The 28,000-nt window shown below is 39.3% G+C and overlaps 2 long non-coding RNA genes across 4 annotated transcripts; one reads left to right on the plus strand and one right to left on the minus strand.

The window, feature by feature from the left end:
- Nucleotides 1–11,216: 11,216 nt before the first annotated feature.
- On the minus strand, nt 11,217–13,971 carry LOC147758747 (uncharacterized). 2 transcript variants are annotated; one of them, XR_015327754.1, is made up of 3 exons: nt 12,534–13,971; nt 12,258–12,345; nt 11,217–11,831 (listed from the first exon to the last, which is right to left on the minus strand). It is a non-coding gene; the product is annotated as an uncharacterized LOC147758747 (long non-coding RNA). The 2 variants fall into 2 exon arrangements; XR_015327755.1 differs by having other exon boundaries at nt 13,634–13,712.
- A 3,451-nt stretch (nt 13,972–17,422) lies between these two features.
- LOC147758748 (uncharacterized) lies at nt 17,423–27,047 on the plus strand. Of its 2 annotated transcripts, none has more exons than XR_015327758.1 (3): nt 17,423–19,935; nt 21,909–22,002; nt 24,430–27,047. It is a non-coding gene; the product is annotated as an uncharacterized LOC147758748 (long non-coding RNA). The 2 variants fall into 2 exon arrangements; XR_015327756.1 differs by having other exon boundaries at nt 17,424–19,935; nt 20,140–22,002; nt 24,430–27,034.
- The last annotated feature ends 953 nt before the right edge of the window (nt 27,048–28,000 follow it).

The raw sequence follows: 28,000 nt of genomic DNA on the forward strand, positions 1-28,000 counted from the left end.
TGTGACATATAGAATTTTGTAAGCCTGGCACATAGGGTCGACGGCGTTCTTCTGTTTTTCATGGATCGACACTATGCCTGTTGGCATAAATCCTGTGCTTATTAGATTGGTGCGTTAATTATAGCTATTTTTATTTGTCCCTTTACATTATTATTTTTGTTTGCTGATGCATATATATATATATATATATATATATATATATATATATATATATATATATACAATTAGATTATATACAGCTAAAAAAATTATTGCTATGTATTGTTTAGCTAAACGGGAAAAGTTTATCCTTACTCCGGGTAATAGAGATCGATATTAGAGACAGCACAAGACAGCATTCTCAACATCTACTCCACTTCACATATTCTTCAGTATCGCAAAAAGTGCGTTTCAATATATTTGTTCCACTTATGGTGAGGGCTCGACAACTAACAGATGTGATCTCGTTTAACAATTATTTTCCTTTGAGAGCAACTCGAGGCAATCTTGCGCAAATGCAAAAAATCGAATGAAATACGTTCTTCAGGTCAAACCTGTCGATGTTAAACCAAGCGAGCCATTTTTCAGCAAAAGGGTCCATGGTGAGCACGCCACACCTATTTTCGTCTCGGCAGCCTTTTGGCCTCCAGTAGAAAAATTGGAAGTGTCGAGATAACTGAGCCATTTTTGGGACCATCTTAAATAAGGGTGAAATGTTGTAATTTGAACAAAACAATGACATTAGTCTTTTAGGAAAGTACATTGTTACCGGAAAACCAAAAAATAGAGCCAACTTAACAGGACACCAATTTAAATTCAATTAAGATTGAACACCTGAAGCGATGTAGGTGATGTCAACTATTGATGTAGTTAACGCGGATAATGAGAAAAAAACGTGTTTAGCGCACGTACGTTTTTGCACGATATAGTTCAATCAGAATGTTTCAAGATTTGCTGTAAACAAAACTTGACTGAAGAGCCAAACCGCATTCTGTAATTATTGTCGTAACAGACGCTGGCTTACTGAACTGGTTTAGAGTGACACGGTTTTAAAATGCGCTTGAATCACCCACCATACCTAAGTCGATAGTCGCTGATATATAAGATAAGATTAAACCTATACGCTTTTGGTAGCACGGCTGCACGCAAGCTACATCTAATGCATCTAATTAGGAGAACCTTTCAAACGTTATTTAATATAACAATAATAATTTAAATTTACTTAAATCATAATATGAGTGGCTAAATAGTACAAGGAAGGAAGTTGAAGGAACAACAATTCGTGGTGCATCACAGAAAGGCTTGAAAAGGTTACCGCCTATCGAAACTCAAATGAGTAGAGCATAGAAAGGTTAGTAGGGTTTGAATTCATTGTATTTATTATTTTCCTAGTACGTATGTTTAGTTACGTTTCGGACCTTCTTTTTAATCACTTGTAAAAGATGTAGTATATACTAAGAGTCGGAAATCTCAATTAAATACCATCTGACCGTATGATGAAAGCAGATTTCTAAATACGTAGTATCGCCATGTCATATCAAGTGGACAAGCTTGCTCCGCCCACGCTGGAGTCCTTTCGTCGACCGCAATTCTCTTTGTTGTTAAAATGCAACGCAGATGCCAGTAATGTCGTATGTCTTGAAGGATGTATACGCATGCATGTGAACTGCGCACGATTAATTTTGCTGCAGACGATACGCCAGTTTATGGAAGAGGGCATCCATGAGGAGGGGTTCTACAATAAGCCGACAACAGCATTACAAAAAAGTACAAATCAGTCTCTCATTTACTGTCAGCCCTACCGGCTATGCACTTCCGGCGGTACTATTAGGCTGCATATCCTAACAATAACTTGGATAAGCTAAGCGAAAAGGAGAAACCTTATAAATCAATTGCAAGTGTACTTAATAACTTGCAGCCAAGTTTTTCGACATCTTGTAATGTTGGCACGTTAAATAACAACGCTGTATAGCTTTTGCCATTTGTGCCTACATTATGCGCCAATTTTTCAGAGCTTGATCATGGCGGCCTTTGGAAACAGGACGACTGTTTGGGTTGTTCCTACACAATGTACGTGTTTTCTCTCACGACAGCTCTGTATTTCGTTGGGACATCTAATACACACCTTGTTCATTTTCGTAGACCACCGTAGACGATAAACCACCAGTGAAGTAACTGAGATTACCGATTCCTAATTACCATTTTTTACCTTATATATTATTATACATATAGTAAAATAATTCGCAGAAAGCAAAAATATTCAAGACATTATTATGCCTTATTTTACATTGCTATCGAATATATAATATTGTATCAAATTTTTTTACCGTAGAGGACGTGTGCAATTGCGTAATCAAGCAGAGTAAACGACAGCAGGAGAACGCGTTGAAACAATGTGCAATGACCAGATTATATATACGTTCGTTTAAAGAATTAACGTGTACTCTGCTTATTGACGTCCATTGAATATTCGAAGCATAGATGGCCCAACTTGTTAGACAGTTGAATCCCTTAAACATAAGCGCACAAAACGATTCTAGCCTAGGAAGACGTAATGATGAGAATGAAACGTAATATGAAGCGAGATAAGTTTAAATGTAATTTGCCACTGATCTTACTTTTCTGAGAGAAGACCCCGGTTATCTCACCAGTCCCAGACCATCAGATTATCCCAGCAGTTAGGTTAGTTCTTTCACAAGGATTAAGCTGATGTGCTGTTTCTATAGCGCATACGTGATGTTAACAGTTGAATGAATAAGAGTGCCCTTTAAGGTGAAAGTCACGCTTTCCATTCTATGCCCGAACATGGTGGTTGTTTTGCAAATCAAAGTCTGTATATGTTTTTAGTTATTCCAAATGGGACGTATGCTTTTCGCTTATTGCCTAGCAAAGGAATGATGTCATGTACACAAAAGGGGCTAATAGGAAAAAAGCAAAATTCGCTGACAACCAGTGTCAAGTTTACTGTGAATCTGCTTTGGCAATACACAAAAAATGATTAAGAATCGAATCGACGAGTGCATAAAGACGAATTGTGTGAATGCTTTTTGAGTATTGTAGTTATCATTTGTTTTAAACAATATCCGAAGACAACAGAAAAATTTCAACTTGAAATATCTTTTCTCTCAACTTACTTCTGCCCCAGAGTACATAAAATGAAAGTCAAAGATACATCGGTTACATACGTTCGTCACATGGTAACATACAGTAAGCTCACAAACTTTACAAAGCAATTATAGCGTAACACTGCGCGGTATTTCTTTGACCAGCATTGTCGTCACTGGATGGCATGCTATGGGGCGGTACAGAAGGTTCCGTCATCAACTGCCGTACATTAACGGTCCTAGAGAACATCGATATTAACTATAATCTTTTCTCTTCGGGTTTGCTTTCGATTCAGTGTTTTCATCAATTTTACCGAGTAATTATACTATGTCGCGGTGTATTGTGACTATCCAATTGTGCATGAGCAATATTCACCATCTAAGCAAAAGGTGAGTTGTAGACTGAATAACACTTCAACTTGAGATAAGTTCAACTTTCGTGCCTGTAACGAATACAAATTCAGCGAGGATGCGGGTTGCAGCATCTTCGGAAAACCGCGTTGATTCCCCGCTTTGCGGAAAATTTTAAATGTAAGTGAGATACATTTCTGGTTTACTAGAGAGCCATATATCTATATGTGTACATTCATATTGCAACATCGCATGTATTAAACTGATTTATAGGTAATTTCGTTTTTGGCTAACTTTGATAGAGTACTGTAACTTTTGATAGAATGGACAAGCCTTAGTAGAAACGAGTGTCATTACAATGAATTTCCTTCATCGGCCAACGCATGGACCCTGCGGCGATAGACTCTGCCATTTTTGGAAGGAATTCAGCCTCGGTTTTGAATTGTTTGTTTACGATGGATTTCAACCAAAGGCCGAAGACACAATGTCTGGGAAATAAGCCGTGGGGAAAAATGCTAGAACAAGATTATGCATTCTTTTGAAGGTCTCCTTCGCCACATGTTGTCTGCTGTTGTCAGTATATCACGCCGTGCTTTAGCGCAGTTCAAAGTCGTTTTTTAGTTGTAGCCTCATAATGATGAGTGATTGCCATAATAGTTTCTCCGAACGATGAGCAGCGGTCTTGTGGTAGAGCGCTCCCTTCAAATTTCACCAAATATATAAAACCACCTGTCTACTACGAACGCTCCAACCTATTTAACTATCTTACGAACCAGCTTGGCATATGTTAAAAATTACACTAGAATTATTTTGAACCTGCACATTTCTACTTCTGGCGCGCAATTCATTCTGCTTACTCGTCGCATTTTTTCAGCGTCACCACTATCGAACCTAATTCAATTTAGCCTATTGTTTAACCTCGTTTTTTGCTGCGCAGTATTCAAAGGTAGATTTCACCATATCACGGTTATACAATTAACCACAGTGGCAGTTTTTGACGTTGGGCGGCTCCTTTTAGCGAAACGGAATCGACATAAGTTGGACAGTTCGTTGCTCTATGGTGGCACCAGTGCTTCGTCTGCTCCTTACGTCGCTACTTGTGCGAAGCAACACTTTTGAAATGTTGCGGAAGATTCATCTATCGTTTGCGCCATTTGCGTATTGCAGAAGTGGGGAAGGGACAATCAACTCAGGTTTAGAGTTGAGCGTTTCTTTGGATGGTGTTATCTCCACTTGGCGGCAAAAGTAAAGCTATGCTGCAGTAGCCTTGTAATGCCGATAGTTCCTGTTAGCGGAGAGTCACTCGTTCGTTCGTTTGTACAGAGGGCGACGAAACACGTTTTATCATTACTTCCCTATCGCCTTCTTCTTCGCCGAAATGGATTCGCCGATTTGAAATCCGCTGTCGTTTTACGACAAGTGACGCGTTCAAACGATTAGCGGGTAACTGCGCGGCCTGACAATACATGGACATTAGTAGAAAACGACAAAATCGAGCGTAGTGTATAATAAATCGATTTCGAACAGTAATCTAACGGACCGAATCAAGTAAAGAGAAGAGGAAACACCCAACAGTAAGGCTGAAAAAGTATGGTAGGGAAAGAGTTAGATGTATTGCTTTAGCTGGTCGAAGAAAGACAAACAGATATATACGTACTTGGCTTCACTACAGTACCCCGCAAATGTTTGTCATCTAAGCAGGAGACTCTATTGATTCTTGTAGAGAAAGGCGAACGCAAATGATTAGCACAGTGCAAAAGCCCACACAATATTTATCGCCCGCTAATGGTTACCATAGTTTTGCGGAGTCGCTGACCTTGCATCATTGTCCTAGTAGGCAAGGGGGATAATGGTCAACAAGGCTAGATCAGGTTAGTATTGGACGGCACCACTTTTGCAAGGTGTTCTATTTTGAAGAAGTACAGGTGTGGGAAGGTGTCACGCTGGCGAACGGAGACTTGAGAATTACGTTCCCGCCCAGACATGGTTAACAAAGAGAAAAAATTACCAATAAATGTCTTTTTAATGTCTCATAAAGAGAGTTGGTTTGCATTGGACATTAACTTACGAAAGTCAGCGTGTGATTGACCCAAAAAGTCCTGCACACACCACGCTTAGATTGTACTATATCTAACTAAAAATGGGTTTACAATGTTTATTCTCTTCACTCAAGGCAGACCTCTGTCTCAAGTAAGGCTCTTTTATAGAAAATTAATTATATCTATAGCCGTGGTCTCCTAACGCAGAGCAAGTTTCTGCATGACCCACTGCCTATGGCTTCTATCGCAAATCTTTGTTCTATCCAAGGATTCAAAGAGCAGTTCTATGTATTGCTTGCTGGGGACCGTGCTTGCTGAAATCATAAGTAGTTTTCGACTTTTTGTTTGTTTTAATTTGCCTAACGAATCCGGAAGCATCTAATTGGTCGCTGATTGATGTAACGTAAAGGACTTTCAAAGCAAGTTAATAGGAAACGCACTCTTTATGTATGACGCGTTCCGCAAATCACTTAATACGAGCTGGTTAGCACGAAGAAAGAAGCAATATATGCAACATAATGAAGAAAAAAATCTCATTATATTTGTAGTAAACGATGGCCAGTGTTCTTGGGGAAGCAAAAACGCAAACTTATTCTTGTGCTGTTTACGGGATTTAGAAGCTTTACTGAAAATTTTTGGAGGTGCATAAGGCTTTTTTTTAGATAGAAATTTTGCTTTTGAACGAACCAGACTTATTTAGAATTTCAGCTTTTATACAGTTTCTCATTTTTGCCTCGGTAAACATTTTATTGGCTCAAAAGTAAAATTATTCGTCCAAATATAAAATAACCTTTTTGAAGCAACTCTATCACTGACAGGTGATTTATTCGTTAATATAATAAATTTTAAAAAGGGATTTGCCCAATTCCGTTTGATGCTTCGAGCGTTCGCTCAAAAGGTGCCTGTTAACTACGCTCATTAGGGCAGAAAAACATGATCTATGTTCAATAACTACACGAAGAACGCTGCGTTTGGAAAGCTGCGAAAATACGTTCAACATTCAGTTGCAGTTGTGAAAGAGCTCACATTTTAAAAAATAAATGTTATCGCTTTTCCACCGACTAGTAAATCCGAACAGTAAAATACGAATACTGTTAAATTAAGTTCTGTATGAACTCGTATGAACAAATAGAATAGGGAATAAATTTGTTTCTCTGAAATTATTCTGACTAATAGCTTAAAAATTAAGCCAAACAGTTTAAATTATTTGAATTAATTGTATGCTCTGTAATGCTGTTCTGATTCACTTGTCTGTCATTCAGACATCTGTTTTGGCGGGTCATTCAAAATGACTGCCATACGAGAGTTTTTGTGAATTTTTTTTTTTTTTGTACTTGGAGTTATTACCCATGTGATATTGACGACCTGTAAAATAAGCCTTTTGCATTGAAATTGCAAGAAGAAGCACACTGGCCGAACAATATACAATTTGGCATACAAAGTAGGTGTGTTCCTGGCGACTAATCACTACGAGACATTCTACCTGGATGAAGTATTCGCCTTATGTGATTTGCTATTGTTGTCAAAGGCTATCGTTATTGAAACATGGAAATACCGCAAAATAGGATGGCAATCTCCCACCTAATATTAAATGGCAGATAAGATGGATTTGATTTTTATGTACATAGACTTAGGACAATGGCGCCGTGCAAACTTGTCAGGCTGAGACAAGATAAAACTACGATGAGATGGAATAAGCGAAAAGTTGGTTGTATTGGAAAGCGCAGTTTCTATAAGATCCAGTTGTCGGATATGTCGGATATAGTCGGATACTTAACAATGTTTGTTAAGTTTAATACAAATGACTCTGAATCTGTACGTCATCTTTTAAACTCGATAGCATTAAAGCCTGAACATGAACCAATGGCACTGAATTTTGATAAGCTAGTGTCAATATATTGAGGCCTTTGCACGAAGAAACCTGAGTCCTACTCATTCACGCTTTCTATATGGCATACAAAGCGGCGGCTGAGGTATAAAGACCCTACATCTCTGCATAGAAACTACAAGCGGTCCTTTTATGTAGTAGACCTTGACCACTGTTGAAGCACTGAACAGGCAGACCTGAGGACTAGAGCCGTTTGTTCTCTATATTTTTCCATAAGCCTGTAAGCCTCTACGGGATTTGGGGAAAATATGTTGCTTTAAAAACGTTTTAGACAATTGTAATCTCTTTTATCAAATAAAAGCGTAAGTAAAAGACTAGTCATGTATTTTTATTGTATAAGGGGCAATAAGATACGTTTCCTATTTACACGTCTTCGTTTATAGCGGTTCAATTAAATTGCAGGCTGTATCTCGCAAGCCGCTGAATGACTCAAGGGCATCCGCTCTGATTTTTCTCTCAAATTTTCTTAGCTCTGTCGAGCGCAACTCCCTGATCTACTCTCCCGAGGTGCGGTAGGAATAACAAGCCATTAGCTCGGTAAATCAAAGCCGCTGACCGCAGTTTCGGTTGACTGGCAGGTGGCTAATACCTAATGCGCCTGATAGATTGATTTAGTACAATTCGTTTGTTGAAACAGCATAGTTATTAACTATCTAAATTTCGAGCTGTTTTTAACACGGGCAGCTAGTTGGGAAACGAAATACTTTTTTGAATTACGGTAGCACCGAAAAGAAGCGTCGTGCGATCCTTGTCATTCGTCGTCTTGCCCTACAACAACAAATGATATTATAGCTTAGTAAAAATATTATATGTAAAGGATATTATATACCGGGAGCCTTACAAAAATGCCACAATATGTCGGATTTGTAACGAAATTGACAGCTTAATGTCGTCAAGGTCACAGCTGTCACAAAAGAGTGTAATGCCATGTTTATTTATTATAGTTTTGCCGCTCAGAAAAAGCATCGACCGCTGGAAGCGGCCAACTCGTTGATCGGTACGGACTTCGCAACTGCCAAACGAAGAAGTCTGCATGTAATCTACAAAATTGATCTTGCTACATCTGACCTACAAAGCCGACCTAGTCGGAGGTTTTCCAATCGATTTAGGCATGGAGCGTCGATGAGGAGATCATCACTTCTGACTGAAGCTCTCGGTGCGCTACGCTCTAAATATAGATGTCCTCCTTTTCTTGGCAAACCGTTTCTGTCAAGCGCATTTAGCTATGAGATTCTACATTGTATATATGTTAGCAGTGAGTTTTCTTATTCGTTGTTACTCGTAGGGGGACCCTACATTATTGGGTTAGACGGATTATGACCATAAGCCAAGCGGCTACAACAAGTGGCCACGCTGTTCTGTGCGATTCTGAAATTGATCAATCACGACAATGATTCATGCTAACAATGCTCTCCGATAAATGGCCCGAATGGCTTTTTAGCTTAGTGCTGCCGCCGCTAATCACTCTCTCAATCTGTCTACGATATCACTACGGAATAGGGTGTACTTTGGCTAGTTTTAGAATGGCTATAGATTTCTAATAAGCAACTATGCTAGATCCACGAGGCCGCGCATGGGAGTTAAACGAGACGGGTATATATATAAAGCAGTCATGTTTTTAAGCGTAGAACTTAACTTAAGCTGCCTTAAGCCAACTTAAGCTGCAAACGCTAAGACCCACTAGAGCAACTTGTAGACGTAATTGTTAATCTGGATAAGTTATGGATCTCGATGGACGGAAATTTGCATCAAAGTTCGACGGTGCAGGGACGTGCCAGCCTCTGGTGAGCTTCATCAAGGTGCTTATTACTGAGACATGACACTCGAATTGTTCAGTGTCTGTCATGTGAGTATCGGTGAAAAAAGACTTGTCCGTATGTTTGATTCTTCTACGCAATAAGTAATAGCAACTATATGCTTTGTAAAATGAAGATTGTTATTATCGAAGGTATGAAAATGCAGTCGTGACCTCAGTAGGTGCTTTATGTAATCCTAGGATCTGTAGTAAAGCGTCTGCTAGATTTGGCTATGAATAGATCGGGCTCAATTTGACGCCGACATACGACTGACATATGATTTTACCATCCCCATAAAGAAATACGGTTTGACAAAAAAGCGCTAGGTAAGGCTAGAGCTTGCGAATGACCCCGTTTACGCGAGAAGTGTATCGCAGCTTCTCTCACTATAATGAGGTACAGTAACACAACTCACACGGCCTATAGCGGTTTATCGTTTGCTGTTGAGGGAACTTGCGTTTCGGGATTGAGCACCGCGAAGTCTCCTCACATGTGTTCTTCCGCTGAATGACTTCGTTTTTTATACGAAAAGCTGGTTTTTCGGCCAGAGAAGATGCAGATGTGTTATTTGTGGGCAGGCACATGATACGAACAATACTATGTAGTTTGTGTAAATAAAGAAGGAGGAGCACAGTATTACGCCCCTATAAATTATACCCTATTTGTTCTATACCATCATAGTTGACGGATTTTCAATTACAAATGTTTCACCATAACAGTTTCTATATAATCGATTGTCTCTTTATGCCCCATACTACACGTATAAAAGACTTTTGTTTTTTCTGTTTTCTGCTCGACAGCTATGTACTCGCTATCCTTTAGATACCTTCTTTTTTGTCGGCAACTGCGGACTGACTAGAAAATAGTAAATCTCTCAAAAATTCAATTTTCACCTAGGGTTCTTTAGGGAACTACAACCATATAACACTCTTTTCTTCCCCTAGGTCGATGTACAATGTAGTGCTAGTTTAAGGATATTCTATATCCGCAGTACTTTGCTAATGTTACCGTAGTGGGATCAGGAGTAAAAAGCAACAGCAGCAGCAGCAGCAGCAGCCAATCAAATTTTGCCGTCTACGTTTATAAACAAGTTGTAGTTTAATCGATGTTTCTTCTAAACGAGTTATCATTTAAACAGGTTTCCTTTATAAGTCCATGACCAATGCTGGGTCTCTACGCAGAACTTAGCTTGTTCGGCGGACCCTGTACTTTCTCTGTGGAAGTTATTGGGAGGTAGAAGGCGAATTAATTAAGAGCAACAAAGAGTCGAATCGATCTCCATTATTTCTCCCTGCGTACAAATAGATAGCCATGTGCAAGGTGGTCTAGGTACTTGTTCTAATATTCACTGCCTGGTCATAAATCACAGTACGATTTCAGTGTTTGACTTCATAAACGAGCTGCTGCTCTTTTCGGATCTCGTGATCGATGATCCGCATCCTTCTGCGGTACCAAGATAAATCTACATTTATCTTGTACATACGTCCCCAAACAATTGATAGTCTAAAGAGTGACATTTGCTGCTACCGAAAAAAGTTGGCCTGTGCCAATGTGATTATTTATGGGGTTTCCGTCAAGTATCAAACAAAGAGCGCATCGCGGAAGCAAGCAAGCGGTCGACGGACGCTACGATTGGCTGTTCATTGACGCGCTGGCGGAAAAGCATTGAGGGGCAATTTAACAGGAGGAACTGATTTATAATGCTAAGACTACCGTCTCCCGTTAGTTTTATCACTGATCGTTGCACGCCATCAGACTTTTTTCGAGTAGTTTCAACGCATAATCGTAGGCTCATTTTTAAAGTAGCATCTACGAATAAAGACGACCAGAGTCGATCGTGAATATGAAATCACCAGGGTCGCCGCGATTATTTTAGTTAAATACGACATGCAGGGATTCCATAGACGCAGTAGACATTGTTAATGAAGATCAATCTGGCCGATTTACATACGATAGATACTCTGGTGAGCTACCGCTGAAAGTTCAACAACTGTACTTAGTAGATATCTTCCGATCAAATGAAGTATAGTAGAAAAACAGTTCCTGAAAATTACTGAAGGCATGCATTGAGGATAGTGCTACCGGTTGATGTCATTGACCATTCATACCTATAGGGCACTGACTCAAATAATACACCGCGATAATCAAGGCATCGCTGAACAGCGATCTATATATTCACTGAACAATTATTATTCACAGTGGAAGATGTTGAAACATTTGATTTAACCATCGAGGTCAGTTATAATGTTACTACTTAATCATTATCTTCCAAGATGATTCGAAGACTAACTTAGACTCAGTTCCATTGTTGTGCTATGTAAGTTATTACATTGTCTACTTGTCTTTCATAAACGATAACATGGAGGATTTTGAACCTGCTTTTTTAGCACAGCACTTAAATTAAGTGGACTGTAACAATTACCAGTGATACTGGTTTGCGACGCCAAAAACACGTAGAGAACAGCAGTACAATGCCTGGCTCGCTGCGACAGGCAGGGCAGTTGGCGACCAGAACGGGTGGGTTCTGGCGATTGTGGTATAATATCGACCGCCGCAGCGCATTGTGGGATCCCAGTTCTCTCTCATCGTTCAACGCTTTTTAACAGTGGCAGACTCGGCAAAACCACCGACCCCAAGGCTCTTCATGTCTTCCAATTTGTCCTGATTGAAATTCCTGCCAATGTGCAAACACTTGCCTTTAACCAAAAGAAGATACTATCTTCAAAGGAATCCATCCTTATCACATAAACGTTATTTTGTTCCATTAGTAGAATCGTAACAACTGTCTTGAGATAGCAAATAAATGAACCAACGGGTCTGGCTGCTGTGTCATACAAGGAGCCTGTCTTTCTAAGTAGAACAATCGAACATCTTAATAATCGTACTTTTTGCTTGGTCATGAAATTGTCTTAGTTGGTAATTACTAGAAAATATTGTATTATTTTTTGCAACTAAGAGTAATGACTGAAACGCGAGCGGAAAGAAGAAGCGTGTGTAGAATAGAAGTCGTTCGGCCGGCTCTACCTAATATAGTTCACTCGGTAAATAGAAATTTAGATCAAGAGGCTGTGAGCTTAAAGCCATTCTGAAATTATCTCACCAGAATGGCGTCGAAGATGCGGTAAGGATGTTGCCGTTGCCCAGTGCTCTCGGTCGGCTTAGCGGAATCGTCCATACTGCCCGAACGTCTTTGGGATTTCAATCGCACATACCACTATAACGAAATCCTTTCAAGTACGCTTCATTGAGTGCTAGGAGATGCATCCGCTCATGCAGCACCTCTAGTACAACTTCAGACCAAGTATCGTAAATTTCTGCGATCTATTGCAGGGATGAGACTATGGAAATGGCTACCTGAATCGACAACAATGCTTACCCTTTGTTCGACTGGGAGGCTTCATGGGAGGTCGCTTATTAATATTTTTCGTCATTGTCAGCATTTATTTAGGCATTTGTCAGACACTTCTACATAAGTCAAAAGTGCTTTAAAACAAAGAAACAATATGAAAAAATGGCTAGACATGGCTAACATTCATACCAGCGTCGTTTCCACTCAACAGCTGCGAGGATGGCACGGGTAAGTGCCATATGCCCTATTTAAAATATTCATTCGCTGGTTCATCGCTCCATCTGTTCTGTTGAATGGATCACAAAAACCCAACGTATCCTACAAGTTGTTCAAACGCAAATTAGGCCTTTGTGACGCAGCATTGAAAGGAATGATGGCCAGTGTATCCACTCGAAGCTATCAAGAGGTTCTTTATGGTTATAATTTGATGGGAGTTTTTACTTCAGTGAGAGATCTAAGAATGCCTCTGATCATGAACTAGTAACAGGGTAACGAAGAGATTGAGTAATCACTTGGTTGCGCGACGGTTTTACTAGTAGTTTCCTATGCAGCACAGACAGCGTGACTAGAAATATTCTCTTTCTAAGAAACTTTAGTATTTGTGCAGTATTTTGGCAGCTACCTCGAAAGGGATAGGGAAATGTTCGAAAGTCTACTATCAATGATGACTAATGCATGCAAAATAGTTTGCTACAGGACTGGTGCGACGGTATCGTTGCCTATTCGTTGGACTTCTCGAGTTCGAATTCGTGACTAGCCAAAAAAATCTTCCCAAGTAAAGTATTCATTACCTTGGTAATTGAATTACCTTCATATCGGCCATATCAGATGCTTTTTTCGGCGCCGCAGAAAAAAACACATGTTTATGGGTGTCTTCGGTAAAAAACGGCTTTCAGGTTCACTATTATACGGTACATTGTTCATTGCAGTATTTGTTTTGGTTTGAGCTAGTAGGTTAAACTGGGTTCGATTTATCGAGCGTTTCGCACTCGTGCATTTGCCCACCAGCTAAGAACTGACTGATGTTGCAGTTCTTATGCGAACTAACGAGAATAGGCGCCTTTTGGAAATGCTCCTCGCCGTTGATTTTATCCAGCTGCCTAGTCTCCGACAGCTCAGGTACTCACATATTTCAGAGATGGTTATTCCTGCCTTTTTTTTTGTCTGGACTCGAGTTCAAGTTGGGAATGCCTCGGTGCTCGGTAGAGAGAGACAGACGAAAACATGTGAATTCTTTGAGCTGCAATGGAAGCTGTGAACACGGATGATTTTCAGGTTCAGACGGAAAATAGGGGTCGCTCAGTCGCGTAGCAAGTGAGCTGTTTTTTTTTTTCTAAATCTTCCTAAAATCGATGTCGCTACAGGCTAGCGTATGAAAGACAGAGCTGTATTATAAATAGGAAAAATCACTCCTAGGCGCCGTCATTGTGATGGCAATGAGCCTTGCAGCACTAGGCTCTTATCATTAAGTAAGATATATATTTGCTCGCTCTGTGTTACTATCGGTAAGCAGTCTATGGTAATGAACTCGCTTATTGGGTTCACGTAAGCACTACTTTTTTGGTAATATTCTAATAACACGGGATCAAGTACTATTAGACACCCTTTAAAGTGCGGGAAAGGGAAAGGGTTACGAAAAAGCGTAAATGTATACCGCTGAAAGGTGTCCTTTTTTTTTTTAACTATCCGCTGTATCTTATATTTCATTGTGAAGAGCACTTGGAATGCAATCTGTACCTAGCAGTTCGTTTTTTATGGAAGTCGCTAATGGCGGAAATGCTTTATATACATTTCGCGAAATCTAGCTGTGCTTGTCGCTGGATCATAGCTTTCTCGATGGCGCCATTTTGGATCCCCATTAAAAACCTCCCTACTCTAGAGAAGCATGGCAGGAGGACGAATTACCATGTGATGATGATTTGTCTTTGGATAGCGACTTTGTTCCCATCAACTGTATTCGTACACGACTTGACTGCGCCTGAATGACTGACCAAAGAAACATTGCCGACATTATATATAGCGTATATATATATATATAAACCACACAGGTCTTTCTGCGTATCGGTATTTTCGCGACGATACAAGTTCATTCTGTGTCGTAACAGCGTACTATGCGTGATGCATCTAAGGTTTGCTTTTATCTCGCTATTGTACTATTACACGCATTTCTAATTGTTTGCTTTAAACATCGCAGTTTACTTCCAACACGAAAAAGTCTTTCGCTATCTATCGAAATCCTAACTTGATTCTGATTTCAAATACGTTAGAACAGAGCTTTCCCCAGCGTTAAACGTTGAAGTGAGCCTCCGATAGCATTCATTGCATTCTATATCACCCCCACGGACACTCACGCATCGGGTTCTTATACGGCCTTTCAGGAACAAGACTTTTATGACGGCCATCGAAGCCGCTCCTGTTTTCGAAAGATAAGTAAGCTTTGTTTGAGAAAGCTTCACGCAGTCTGAATGGAGCAATACAAAGGAACGTCCTGGCGGGCCGAGCATGCCAGACCGACATGAATGGATGTTAGAGCAGAGACAAAACAATTTAAGGCACAGACAACAGTCACGATGGCACGCTGGCGTACGACGAAGAGGCTAGATACAGAACAATGGAGAGGTGTATACCTCTAAACGTATAGTGGATGAAATATTGAACAGGAGATAAGGGTATTATTCCACAGGAAGTGAAATGTTCTCGTGAAAAATATAATTGTGAGAACTTCAAGTGGTTAGAAATGAAAAAGTCTATATTTCTCCTCTCCGATTTTCCTAAAGAAAAGTCATTCCATACAGGTCTCAACTTTCGCGGTCGAGCATAGGCCGCCATCGGGCCTTGGGCTCGTAAATTTGATGTTCATAGTAAATGAAATACAAAGAGTATAATAACCATGATTTTTACGCTGATATGTAAACCAACCCATGATTATAAAATCTAATCTGCTGTATGTTTAGCTTGATTAGCATGACTACTTAATGGCTACGAGTGTCGACACAATCTTTAGACATATCTCGAGAGATATTTTACGGGAGAATGTTTTTACTGCTCTTAAACCATATAAATAAATATTAAAAGATTGCCATCGAATGGCTATAGGGATTGTCATACTTTAATTATATGCCAACTGTTATACTGGTACAGAATGACTATGCATTGCTCGGTAAAACCCGCGTTAACTGAATCGTTGCGTGTGCTTTCCTATTACACCCATCAATCAGTTCCATGATTTCCCGTCAACTGTAGCCTTGTTCTTTCATGTATAGTAGAATTTTGCTTACTGTTTGATTACACTGTGAATAAAAAAAATTTCAAAAGTCTCCTACCATTTGTGACCGCCCATCGCTTCTCGTGGTTATCACTTTCAGTCACATCCTACGACATTTTCCTTTCTGCTTTGAAATACATATTCCATATTCAAAGGCACGGTCTTGTATAGGATACATTACTATTCGGGAGGTGTGTACATAGACAGACTTATGGTAACCGACAGGCTTTTGCACGTGTGCCTGTAGTTGACGGTCTACTTGACCGGAACTCATACAAACGAATGCCTACACACAACGCACACATACGAAGTCGGAAATGAAAGACGACATCGTATGAAAATACGTGAATCCATAGGACGATGCGACACGGAATAGTCAGTATTTAGAATATCGTTATGTAGCGCCTTCGTTCATTCAGCAAACACGCTGTGTTGCGGCTGGCCTCATTTTTCATCTGCCTTTCTAGGTGTGCTCTTCAAATGTTCCTTTATTGGCATGGTGATACGTAATAATGGAAGAACAGTTGTCATACATAATGTAACCGACCAGGAAAAAAAAATGGGTTCTAAAACGTTCACCAACTGCAGCCACAGAATAAACACTACTTAGAAGAGCTATTACGACCAGGAAAAGAAAGCTGGATCAGACAACGAATGTTTGTGACTATTGTTTTTTTTTTTTCGGACAGACAACGTGAAGTGTCTTCGCGTGTGTGTGCGAAAGGTAGATTCAACCTCCGGTAAAATTTGCTAGCTATGCTTGCCGCTGGATCATAGCTTTTTAAGATTTTATTTAATTAATTTTTTTAATTTTAAATTTAAATTTAAATTTTTAATTTTTAAAATGTAATTAATTTAAAAATTTTTAAATGTACCGAGTTAGATAGGCAACGAAAGAAGGTATTATCATGTACAAGGGCGGAGGCAACTCGATCAATAAGAAATTCGTCACCTGTTTCCGAGTGATCTGCTCCAAATGCACACAACTGTTGATTAAAGAATGCTTCGGAAGGAACCAGTTTAGCGTTCGTATTTGCCGAGTGATGTCCTGCATAACCTTTACCGTGGCTCACTTCCGTTATAAAATCGCACCTCATTTTGCCAGCACACACGAAGGACATATATCTAATGACTGTTTTGTCAGCTGCGGATATGATAGCGTACGAACAGCAGACGTTCATTCCCATTTTCTCAGAATGTTCATTCTTAGACTTGTTTTCCGGATCACACCGTAGCAATCTAGGAATGATGCGCAAGATCAGACGAAGGGATGACACGGTGTGGAACATACAAACAAATCTACTTACAGAAGTATAAATATTATTAAGGATATGCCAGTACATACCGAAATGACGTTGACGCGATCAACTCCATTTTAAATATTTCCCATTTTACGTCCAGAACAGCCATTAGGTTGCATTTATTACAATGAGTGTCGATTAATATCAACGAAAATGGAAGTTCAATCTATTGAAACGATAAAGCTTTCAAACTGTTATACAGGCTGGGCATATATGTTCCAAGCAATAAATGTATATTATTTACAAATTTTTTTACAATACAATACATACTATATATATATATATATATATATATATAAATACTTACAAAATAATAACAACATAAAAATGTACTTAAAATCGCGCGCTAAGTTTTTCGAATACTCAATACATTCATGCTCCTAATGCTCACATGACGCAGCCTTGTTTGGATAAACTCAAGGGTTAGCTCTTGCCAGCGATAAGGCCTTTCTACATGTGGAAAACACAATCAACTGTTACGCGGAGCGGAATGGCGTAGTCGGAAACGCGCTCCGTATGCTACGTTATGCTTACCGTGTGGGTGCAATTCGCGTTGAGAACTAACGCAAGCCGCTGTGTTTTTTCTACTACCTGACAGAGTTAATGACAATAATCGTGTGTAAGAAGTACCGACTTTCTTGCATGACAGTTGCGGCGACCGAAATCATAACTTTATGGCGAAAATTGCAGCGCCAGTGTGATTATTGCGGAAACAACGCGTCTGAAATGTCTTTTTGCTTGTATGGGGCACAGGCATAATGGATCCATATGTCACTGATGTAACAGATCGTATAGCTAACAACTGGCTAAAAAACGTGCCGGATAGTAGTTCATAACAGAGGTGAGGCTACGCAGCACGAGCCTACTATTCGCGAGTTTCGGCGGAGGACTGAAGTGGGCCTTTTCCTGGATTGATTCTCGTAGTAATGCTTTACAGTTCAAATCGAAGGCGATTAGAGTTCCTCCTTCCCTTAAGCAAAGTCTGACATTAACCTGGGAACATGGGTATCGCACCTTTCTAGAAGTGTGTCTAAAACATTTACTTAGTCATTATAGAAAAAGTAAATATCCTGTATTTCGGAGGCTGAATTATCGGAAAAAATCGGAGGCAGCGCTTGATCGTTTTTTTTTTTTCTATCGCTATAGTCCCTACTGTAACAGTAAGAAGTAGCGCCAAAACAGTGTATTACGGTAACTTGAAATAATGATTTTTGACGTTTGAAAGGTAGCAGTGCTACCCACCTTTTGTCTTGTTTGCCGTTTCATCTAGATATCTTGCGATTCGTCTTTTAAAAGAAACGAAACGGAGATTTAGCTCTAAGGGAAGCAGGAACAAAGTTCAGAAGCGTATTTAAGGCCCAAAAATTCAGTGGCAGAAAACATTCTCCAGCCTCCCCTTCATAGCATCCCTGGTGTATTGCAGACGACTTGTTAGCCAACTTGGCGGATCAGGTCGCTGAACGGAGCTTAAATTGGTTTACATTTACAGATATAACCTACATGTTCGAAAGCAGTTTAAATCATATTGCTTTTCCCAAAAAAAAAAACTTATAAAAAGCCTACTTATCGACGTTTCTTTTATTATTAGGGATTACTTTTTCACTTTATATTTATTCGTTCTACTGACATGAATAGAGTTGTAATAGTAAGAATCAATTAGCAAAGGTACACCTAAACCTTAAGCTAATTAGAAATAGGTATTCTATTGTAACTTCGTATAGGTACTTCAGAAAAAACTTTCATCTAACAAATTGCAGTAACCAGTCATCGTAGCGTAACACATATTTTTTATAGTGAACGCGATTTGGAGGCATTCACGTCCCTACAGGCAATATTGATTGAATCAGTATTGTACCAGTAATACGGAATCAATTTAAAATATTGAGTTGTAGTGGCCGTTTTTTTAGTTAGTAGGTTCTAAAGTCACATATTTTGGGTAATATGAATCTAAGTTCCGTGCGTGCCTATTCGGTGGATTTGACGCTAGTTTCTGATTTTCTATAATTATTTCTCTCTTTATTAAATGCTACTGGAAGAAGAGTAAGCGATGAGATTTCAGCCTTCTGCGCAGTAGGACATTTTTTAGATGTTTTCTAATCGGCATACTTTTTTGGGGGTGTGTACCAATGCACACTCGGTATCAAACTAAAAAGGAATGAAATATTCGACGATGGTATACGTTCGGTTTATGATTATTGCCGATGAAAGCCGTTTGTTCACAGCTGCTGTAATACTGTTACGGCTACCGGATGATGAACTCGTGAATCTGTTCATTGGGTTACTTTCAGCAGAACGACCCAGTTTTTTACCTCCTGATATTACATGCTATCGCACAGTTTAAAGGTCAAACAAAGAAGGGAAAAGGACAAACCATTTCTAGTCCCTTTTCAAACGTACCTGTCCGTAGCCAACATAAGTTTAATTTTGAGAGTAACTTCCTGTCTTATCATTTGCCTGGATTTCCATCATCTTGAAATTGTCTGGCGAGCCATCCGTTCCGGACATACGCGCCGATCAAAGACGTATTACTGAATATCTCTTCAACAAATGCCCGATTCGAGTGGTACGACGGTAAAATAATGGTCCATACGGCGAATTGAGTGACACGAGGTAAGTTCGCCGCGCTTCCCGGATGTGCTCTGTTTTCTGATACGTTTTTCTAGGAGACCGGAAAATTTTAGCACCAGCTAAGACGTCAGTCACGTTCCTAATATTCTCGGAACTGTGAATGAGCCGCAGTTTCGATTAGAGCCACAATGATGACTATACGATTCGTTTTGAGCTCGCTTTTTCAAAGGCTTCCAATATTCGTCGCGGGACATAGCAATGGCTTGGGTTCCGACTGCAGGATCACGTAATTCAGGTAAACTGAGTAAACAGCGGAATTTCAACTGTACATATTATTGAATTTATTTTAGAAACTTTTTTTTCCTCTTTGTTTATCGTCTGAAACGAGGCTGATGATTGTACGCTGTGCTCTGATATAGCTGATCAATTGGCGATAGGACACTTGATCATGGTTTCAGAGACATATCAAAATCTTTCAGCCTTATTCTCTTTCTTTCAGTCGTTGCGTAAAATACAACTAAGAATTAACTGTTAAGTAACTGGCAAGGACTCACAGGAATCTATGCCAAGTGTACGCCTGCGGTGGGCATGTGAAGTTTAAATGGAGCTGTATTTATAAAATTCTGGGTTTTGTACCAACAATCAGGAGGATCCGATTAGTGATTCACTGCTAGGAACTCGACAAACCCTCGAGAATCTGAAAATTACAGTAAGCAACATCGTTTTCGCAGGACGTAAACAAAATATTTGAAGGAACAACGAACTCTTTCATTATTCAACGAACACAATTGCGGAGCAGGCGTATTGCTTGGGTAAGACATTGAGCACGAATTTGGCCTCGCCGCTGTTTGGTACCAGCCCTGCAACTACCGGCCAACTCAGTTTCGTTTTTTAAGTTTGAGTGCTAAACGAGACTATCATCAAAATTGCGATCAAGTCCCAGAGGCTTTTTGTTGATCGCTGCTTTAATGAAGCACACGCAGTTGATATAATTTATGATGTCGCCCAAAACATTTGTAGTACCAACCACGGGTCAATCGAATTGTTAGTTGACCTCTGCTGATTCGGAAGTCTGGACGTCGTTGTCGTGATTGACTAAGGTCATGCCTGAGAAAGTGCAGTGAACTATTTCAGTTCGGAACTTTGTAGTTCTGAATCATTAATTTCGATGTATAAGTTTTTATGGGATGTCGAGAAAAATAGTCAACCCAGAAGGAAAAACATATTTCCTGAATAGAAGCAAAAAAAATATGAAGAACTTTATCTACATAAAGTTTAGCTCCTCCTGAAAAAAAAGAAAATCTTTTTCCATTTTTTTCTTCTACAATACATTATTTTGCTATGCATCAAAAGAAAAATGGAAGAAATGATTTCTTTTTGAGACCATCAAAATTGAGTTTGTTTACATAGTGTTGTGTACTCTTAGGGCCAAACTCCCCGTATAGCGTATTTTTTTTATTGATGCCGACCCAGTTTCACCCCATCAGGTGTATTTAAAGCATGCGGACAGTAAATGAGAAACGTCGACAGACATGTGAATTGATCAACAACGAGTATGATGAGAGAAGACCCTGACGTGTAGATGCATACATATACACTAACAGAATCTGATTGAATGAAATACTGACACAGTTCATGATGATGATATCGAGTTTGCCCTGTATTGGGGCCAAATATCTCCACCTCAGAGGTACAACAATTTTGAATTAACTCAACTATCGTTGAATGAAAACAATTGTTTTATATTATAGCTAACAGTAGGATTTCACGCCTGTCTAGTTGTATGAAGATCCTCAAAATAAAGCTTTTTAAAATGTGCTATCGTCGATTGAGTGCCGAAAGTTAATTAGCTTAGTTTCCTGAAACTGTATAATTATTAAGCTGTTACAAGTAAATCTGGCTAAACTACGCGCTGTCAGGCTAAATTTTGCCGGTATATACTAGGGTGATTTTGCCCCAGGAGAAATGCTTTTGTAAAAAAAATGAAGTATCCTTTAACCCTGTGCTCACTGGTCATGTTCGATACTAGGGCCATCTACTCCCATAAGATATTCGTCGAATATGAAACAATAAACGCAGCCTATTGTTCCTCAGCAGACTCATGGGCCATTTGCAGGGCAACTGAAAGCATGCAGTCCGGTTACATGATGACAATGCCAGACCCTAATTTATTTCCCAGTGCTAGTTATTTCGATGCTCCAGTTATCTTTTGGATTGAGTAAAAGAGTATCCAACGTGGCTTTTAACCCACTTATTTTTCCAATCTAGGTTTGTGTAATCACGGAGCTTCCCATGCCCTAAAAAGGCAACTAGTAGACGAGCGTTGCCCACCATCGACAAATTACATATGGAAATGCGAGTGGTAAGTATATGACCGTCTAGAGGACGCGAAAGCACTGAAACAAGTTGTAAAAAATAAAGAAAATACCTATAACACATAATAAATAAATCGTCGTTCTAGAGCTCGAATAGCAAAGTCTGCCGGGATCGCTCATAGCTGCCTAGTACATCGCTCATATGATGTAGTTTAATTTCCTAGTATATCATATTATTTCTGTTATGATACATGATGCTGGAAGTATCTTCATAATTAAAGGTACCGCGATTATAAGAATCAAATATTTCATTATTACAATATTTTGTTCAAAACCAATTATCTCTGACGAAAAAGACCGATGAAACCCTCAACCGCCATTGAAGGCTGCTGCGGCCGGCAACTTTTTATCCAACGAGGTTGCTCTTAACGTGAAACATTTACCAAGAGCGCTCTTCACACGAAGCCTCAATATGACCCAGAGTTATCGTGTTAGGTACGATTTATAATCAAGTAAATTTTAATAAAACGATGGCTATTTTAAGCTTCTTAGCTATATACTAAAGCCCGTTATGTACTACAGTCGATTAGCGTTATTACTGAACTTTCAACTTGTTCCACATCAGTCCCGATTTATTGTTACCGCTTACATTAAAGCGAGAAAATATGTCGGACACAGTTCTCTGAAAGGCTTCTCGATGTATTTGAGCGTTATGTTATACTGTTAGGTCGGCAGTCAAATAAATTCAGGTGGTCACAAGCAAATAGCCTAGCGGACGCTGGCAGAAAGGCCCAGGACACGCTACTGATTTTTTGAGATGGTTGCCCAATTAACTGGCAAAGCCAGATCAATGCTGAAACAGAGGCTACTGTTTCGTATAGACTTACATATGCTGGGAATGAGGAAAGATTGACGATGTGCGTGATAAACAAACAAGCTTTAGCTATAGATGTGTGGTCAAGGGCCGAGAAGGAGGACACGTGGAATCGGCGGAGAGGAAGGAAAAGCCCTACCTTTATTTTATTAGCCATTTTATAGCAGCGAAATAGATCCAGGCCATCCGGCGCTTCAAGGAGCCAATATTAAGGAGCAGATAGGGAACGGATAGGGCTCGGATAACCACTTCCGTATGAACTATTTTATTCAGTACTTTGAGCACCGTATGATTCACACGTCGGAACAAAACATAAGCTTTTTTTAATAGGTCAATGCATTGAGCGTAACATATTAATGGGACAGGGCAATTGATAAAAAGAAAGATGAAAGTTGCTAAGAAATACCGAAGCACAAGCTGTGATTGTATATCGACAGCCTTCACGCATTCATGTTCGAAGTTTCGTTTACAGCCTTACTTTTCGTGATGGATAAGAGGGAAAAATAGCACATAATCTATTGGGATGTCATGATAGCTCAGAGCAGTGATTTTACTGGTAGGTCACTTGCCATTAGCCTAAAGTGCTGCGCGAATTTTGGTCAGCCGTGATTGTCTGTAACCTCATCCGACGGAGGCCTGATCAAAAGAGTGTTAGTGATATTTGTTTTCTTTTTTTCGTATTTTGACAAACACACATGATCGAATTCGAATAAATGCAAAAGACGCATATCGAATCCACATAAATACGGTTGGCTAAACAAAAATCAAAAGTCGGGATAAACAAACGGTTGGTACCCGTACTCCCACCTTTGTCCTGAGTGTTCGTATTTGATTGATGAATGCCTATATTACTATTAGAGTGTATACGCAAGGAGCCCTTAAAGGAGCCGCATTAGAGAAAACCATTACTGATAGTCTGCTTGGGACTATCTTCTCTGCCTTCTGTCCCAGACATTTTCGCTCGATCTCCATCTGTTCGCCGGTTCCTGGCGAGGTACCTGTCTTTAACTGTGTGACACTTGTTGTTTGGAGATTGTTACTAATGGCGCTGCTGGTCTTATTGTGAAATCTGGAAAAGGTTCAGTTATCCTAGAAAGCACTCGTCTTAGCCGGATCTTCTACTCGGAAAGTTTGTCATTTGCCATCACTATTAGGGAAAGGATCTCCTTGTCGCGTCGATCACCGTCGAGTCGAACGCGACAAGAGAATACAGTAAACTTAGGACGCCATTTCTAACGGACGTATTTTTGTGGACCTCGTTCTTCACCTACTATGTTTCGCAGGCAGCAAAGCATTCCGCTTTTAGGCGACATGTGAAAATGAGTTTTTCAATAATAAACACAAAACAACTTTGGAGTATTAAGGCTTCCCTCTCGGAGAGAAAGGCCTAAGATGAATCAGCTGTTACTTTTCTTGGAAGACGACAATCGGTGCTGCAATAGAGTACCACTAAATATTTGACACGAGCCCGAGGTGATATGCTAAATATATATATCTAAAAAAGTACATACGTTGTGTCGAGCCCAGCAGATCGTACAGTGTCCTATAATATACTATTATAAGGTTTTCTTGTTCATGTTATTTATATGTCTGTTCACAGATTAATGCCGGATAGATTTAGACGCTATATCAATGGCAGGAAGAACCAACATTTTTCTGAAGATGAAGTTTAACGAGTACCATTTCCAAGCTAATACCTCTGATGGGAACCTAAGTGAGTTTTATAGTGGATTTTGACGATATAGTCTTAATATTTTTGAATTGTCAATTTCATTTTAAAAGAAGTAATCTCAAAACGTGTCTTTGTAGTGATTTTTTAAACACTTGTTGTGTACAGATAATTAATTACGTTGCAAAAGCTTCTTTAGTTATCTCTGTGTGTGAAATGTTCTTCCGTCGTTTCCATATAATTAAGGATAAATGTGTTGAATGAATTTATTTATTTACTCATATTCTCCTGTACCTTATGGTTTTTCTCGGACCTCAATCAATTTGATCAAGCCTAGTTTCAGATCCCAGACATTGTACAGTCGCAGTAAACATCTTTTTGTCAGTGTATTCTTTACTAAAGCCTATTATACTTCTATCGTTCCATTGTGTCAATGCCTCAAGTAACTACTCCGTAGCTCTATGACTTGCCTATAATAACAATAATAATGGAAATACTACATTTATAATATGCCCGATATGTTCTATTCGAAGCGAACGATGAATGAATAGGCAGAAAGCTAGAAGGTTCATCAAAGTATTGCCCTCTGTTTTATATAACCATCAATGACGCAATGATTTTTTAGAGTTTATATTAAAACGACGTTGGCTTTTTTTTTTAAGAACGGTAGAAACATTTCTATGATATGGCTCTGAACTTTTCGGAATAGACTATGAAACCTTCTGCTTGTAAGAGGTCGACTGTACATATATATATCCGAGAAGGGTCTGTTGTTGTATTGAAGTGAGTATCGAATAAAGTATGGAAGCACCATTTTAACTGAAGTTGGTTGACAGTACCGATAGATGCTCAGCTGCTAAGCTATATCTATATGGGAAGGGAAAGAACTTACTTTTGAGCAGCTAAACGGTAGAGGTTCTTCATTTGCATCTATACACTGATGTTGGTTAATTGTTCGTCTAAAAGGAAGGGTCATCTTTCAACTGAATTCCTTGTAATAGAAGTGTAAGAAGATATTCAGTCGCTAAACTCAAGGTATGTTAACTCAGAAGCGATAATAAGTGGGGTAAAAAAAGTTGCCTTGTTTTGTATTTTTGGGTATTCGAAATTCTATGATCTTTTGACCATCTAATAACGTCGCCACACACTGCAGGAAAAATACGAATAAATAAACAAATTCGGAATTTTATTGCAATAAAATGAATAAAATTTTTTCGTCTGTCCGAGGCTGTCTTATATAACAAGGTTAACACTTCTCTACTGTGAAAAGGAACGAACAGAATGCATGTTAAGCTTATCTTACTAAGCTTTTTCCTTTGTTGCTTACTGACCTTTTGAGCCTAAGCGACGCCCTAAACGAAATGCGCAAATTAGTAAATGTTGTAAGGCTGCCGCATACGTTCTCCCTCGCTTTCTAATGCTGACGCGAACAGGCCATGAGATGAAGCTCAAGGGTGTTGTTTGGTGGAGCGAAATATATTTTTCGGACCATCTTGGCCTGCAGTATAAGTTGGCTCTTGGCATGAAATAAATAAAATGTAAGCGGGACACTTTGCCACTTGAAGCTTTTGTAAATAACCTGTCACTCGTATTGAGAAGTCGAACTCGAAATAAATAAAGGATTGTATTATACTGCTAAATATTAGTGAATTATGGCTTTTATTTTTCTAGTTCAGCTTTACAGAAATTTGAACTTTTTTTTTCTCAGCCCACATATTGTCAGTTATATTTGAGGCAATCTACCATCATGCTGTATATAAATTAATGGTTCTAAAGGTTATGTTTTTCATTCGATGGCACGGCAATGCAGTATAGTGAAAGGCCTAATTCGAAATTATTCTGTTACCGGCGTTTCGATAAAGTGTAACGTGAAGACATCCTCTAAACTAAAATTTTGTAAATTCTTTTTGGCAGCTTAATCCAGTACGGTCCTAGAAAGTTGGCATAATTTATAAAATCGACGTTTCTTATTTTAAGATGAAAAAAATTAACCAGAATACGTGCGGACTGAAATTGTAGCTAATAGCCAACTGTGTAACGAAAAAATTCGAGGTCAGAATATACTAGAATTGGATAAGTTTAAAAAAAGCGAGCACCGACGGGCGTATTGAGATTTTACTGTTTTATGTAAAATATTTTTATTTCATGCAATGTTTTTGTGAGTTAGTCGATCTGGATTTGCGAGTATGGAAGGCAAGGTCAATATATTTTCTGGGGCTAGGTTGGCGTGAAGCCTAAGTTTAGCAGCAAATAAAGAAACGATCGTCTTCGGTTTACAGTGTGTTTTACTTTATTAAATAATCCCCCGATATCAAGCGTTTCACTCGATAAGCATCGCTTGCCGCATCCTTTCTCAACTGAGTGGTCAGCCGTCTGAAGGATCCGACAAAAAGCCAAGGGACTGTGGATGCTCATTAATGTACTCCTACGAACAGGCTGCATTCGTACTATATTTAACCCATAACTTGTTCATAAATACAGTTGAGGTCTTCCCTGGCGTGGTCGGGCGTTAATTTGAAAAGAACGGGTTCCATATCCTCTGCACTACGGCATTCGGAGGGAAGCGACGCTAGCTAGGGCAAGAGTGCCTCTCCGAACGTCAACTATGACTTCGTGTACTTGCCCCGAGACATACTAAAGGGTCAAGAGGGTCAACACAGTCACTGGATCTATTAGCAAAGTGACGTTAGAGAGTTATATTCAGCGTGGCGATATGCTTCTACTTAATAGCTTTGTTTTATTAAAATGCTTTTCTATAAATGAATAAATAGCGCTAAAAGGTCAATTCGCACTCGTACTTGATAATAATATTGATAGCGAAAACGTACACGCAACCAACCTGCAGATCGAAAAAACGGCTATAAACATTGACGTTGCGTGTACAAAACAGCTTCAGGTTATACTTCCCTCTGCGAAGTGAAACGCCTATGAAAAAATCATACCTGCAATACCTGTATAGAGAAGTTTTGTTGCAAGTGGCTTAGTACTATTTACTTTAAACACGAATCTGTATTCATACTCTAACTGTATATGAATTTAGATTCATATTATAGTCGTTATTATGTGGTATGTCGGGGATACGTACTGCATCAATACGCAAAAATACATTTAAACATAGTAAATAAACACTAGGTTCCGAGTCTGTGATTGATACTGAGCAAGCTATTTCGCCATCTTTGATGAGGGATGTATTATGAAAGTTCTCATATCAGTCACTAACAGACCAGATCAGTAAGCACACAATTGACATTGTATCAGGAGCCAGTATGATTAACAACAACTATTTGAAGACACAAACGTATCTGGTATTAATGACAACAACGTTTGTCAATACGCTTTGTAATAGGGCACATCCGAACCTCGCTTCCTATTTCTTCAAATAACCCGTCTCGTCTTGTATAGTAATGTCGACTCGGGCTTTATAACCTGAGTAGTACCATTGATTGGTACCATTCATCGATATTCTTTCCTTACTGGTCTCATTCAGTGCAGTATGAAGCGA

Source organism: Varroa destructor, unplaced genomic scaffold (assembly GCF_002443255.2).
Source record: "Varroa destructor unplaced genomic scaffold, Vdes_3.0 BEIS01000001.1, whole genome shotgun sequence".
NCBI classification, from domain to species: domain Eukaryota; kingdom Metazoa; phylum Arthropoda; class Arachnida; order Mesostigmata; family Varroidae; genus Varroa; species Varroa destructor.